Source organism: Mizuhopecten yessoensis, unplaced genomic scaffold, assembly GCF_002113885.1.
Source record: "Mizuhopecten yessoensis strain PY_sf001 unplaced genomic scaffold, ASM211388v2 scaffold10239, whole genome shotgun sequence".
Lineage (NCBI taxonomy): Eukaryota > Metazoa > Mollusca > Bivalvia > Pectinida > Pectinidae > Mizuhopecten > Mizuhopecten yessoensis.
In genome coordinates this window covers 79,755-82,702 of record NW_018408447.1, presented here as the reverse complement: position 1 = coordinate 82,702, position 2,948 = coordinate 79,755, and positions in this window count along the sequence as shown.

The following is a 2,948-nucleotide window of genomic DNA, read 5'->3' as shown; positions in this document are numbered from 1 at the left end:
ATGGTATCTGACTGTCCGTCAAATAGTAGTGAACAGTTTATTACCACTATAATGGTATCTGACTGTCCGTCAAATAGCAGTGTACAGTGATGTATGACTAGAACATGATATATAAGTAACTCATTTTAAATATGATGTTGTACAATAAAATCGTTGTGTACCTGTCCCTGCCTGTTAAGTATGATATTGTAAAGTGTTGTATAACTGGAACATTATGTACATGTAACGTACTGTTAAATATGATAGTGTACAGCGTCGTGTGACTAGAACGTTATTTACATGTTACTAACTGTTAAATATGACACTATACAGTGTTGTGTGACTAGAACGTTATTTACATGTCCCTGTCTGTTAAATATGACATTAAACAGCGTCGTGTGACTAGAACGTTATTTATATGTTACCAACTGTTAAATATGACACTGTACAGTGTCGTGTGACTAGAATGTTATTTACATGTTACTAACTGTTAAATATGACACTATACAGTGTCGTGTGACTAGAACGTTATGTACATGTACCTGTCTGTTTAATATGACATTATACAGTGTCGTGTGACTAGAACGTAATTTACATGTCCCTGCCCGTTAAATATGACATTATACAGTGTCGTGTGACTAGAACGTTATTTATATGTTACCAACTGTTAAATATGACACTGTACAGTGTCGTGTGACTAGAACGTAATTTACATGTCCCTGCCCGTTAAATATGACATTATACAGTGTCGTGTGACTAGAACGTTATGTACATGTACCTGTCTGTTAAATATGACACTATACAGTGTCGTGTGACTAGAACGTAATTTACATGTCCCTGCCTGTTAAATATGCTATTGTAAACCGTTGTAAGACTAGAACGTTATATACCTGTCCCTACCTGTAAAAAACGATATTGTACAGTGTTTTATGACTAAACGTTATTTACATGTAATAACTGTTAAATGTGATATTTTACAGTGTTGTGTGACAGGAACTACAAACGGGAGCTGTTTTAAACGTTGCTACGACCAATGCAATTGACACTTATATACTAGTATATATGTATAGGTACTCAAAAACGTTCTGATAGCTTTGGTAATAGTGCATCCTTCCTACCAATGGATACAACGATGTTCAAGTACAGAAAATAATTGCTGTAATGAAATTATCTCAGTGTGTATTTTCAATGTTAAGGTAAAACATTAAAATTGTTCAGATGCAAGACTTGTTTTGTAATGTTTTAACAAAGCTATATAAAGTAATAAAGGGTTAACTGATAATAACGTTGTATACTACACATTAGTAAAAAATATATATTAATATTCCATTCTACCAGTCATATGACAAAAGTTAAAGTAAACGTGACCCCAAAATGTCGCTAATTGCCGAAGGAGATGTGTATGGGTTAAGTGATTGTGCATCAGACTTGCATCAGATACAAAACTAAATGAAGACTTGGACGGAAATGTCTATGCAATCATCTTTACAGTCTATCAATAACCACTCGCACTAGCTCATACTATTCAATGTGAAAATGGACGATGCATGTTATGATAATAGTCACTGTATCGAATTTTCACAGTTCCATTTCCTAAAGATCCCCGTACCACTGCTAAAATCTGTCACAAAAGCACTGAAATATTTTTTTTTCTTCGGCATAATTATGGATTTGATAAATCTTTTCTGAAAAAACGACCCCTTTCAGTACTTTGATGACAAATAATAAAAATAGAATAAACAAAATATTATATAATAACAAGTGTTCTGAGTATAGAGCGGGACTTAACCAGGATTCGAACCCTGGACTTCAGATTGTTATACCATGGCTCTAACCGACTGAGCTACCTGGTCATCAGAAATATATACAAATGGAGGTTAAGGGGGTCATTGTGTATATGAAAAACCACAGTGTAGTGGGACAGGGATCCTTAAAACTAAACACTCACTGCGAAAGAGTAAGTCGACCATTTGTCATATAGGTATATTTATGTAAAGGATAAATCAGGAGTTGGTGTCGGATGAGCCAGTTAAAGCACTACCAACAGGAGATCATCTGCTCAGGTGAGCATCACCCACAATAATTTAACAAACTTACGAGTGTTCCTTATAATATTAGTAAACGTTAGTGTTGTACGGACTCTGAATGCTTTGTACATATACAGGTACACATACATGTACAACATTTGATATAGCGCCCTATACATGCACAGGTACACATACATGTACAACATTTGATATAGCTCCCTATACATATATAGCTAGAAAAGGCCACTCTAAAGCGCTTTACAGTATATAGGTATCTGGGCTTAATACAAGGAATACAATTAGCATAAACATTAATCGGTACAATCATGAGGAATTCACAGGAGAAGCCTCATTAGGCGCTAATTACTAATCCTATGCCACCTGGCTAATATCTCCCTATCTGTGTGTGCCTGCGTGTCTGCGAGATGTATTGTGTTAACAACGATACTTTTACATACATCAAACACGTCATCTTCTTACACTTGCATTTAAGTCGAGAGAAGGCTTATAAAAATACTTAATAGATGCTATTAGAACATGCTTCACATTGGATAAGTTAGAAAACTGAATCATACAACACAATTATTCGTCGGGTACCATAACCTCTATTTGACAACGACTTGCATAGACATGACTAAATGCTGTCAATAATGACCTAGTGAACGCAGCTCGATACGTTTGAAGTTTATTGCAAATATTTTGTTCAGTTTGGCCTGTTTTCTATCAAATCGAATTATATTTTGGGATAATATATATATATATATATATTGTTATTCTTACGCCGAGGGTATTAATGAAATTTAGATATAAGATATATCCTATATATTTCTATTTTGGTTTGATGTAATGTAAGTGTTCTGAGTTTTCCTGTGTCTCAATAAAGGAGCAGATTGCTCAGGAAATTTGATAACTTTAGATTGACCACATTGTTGGAACTACTTT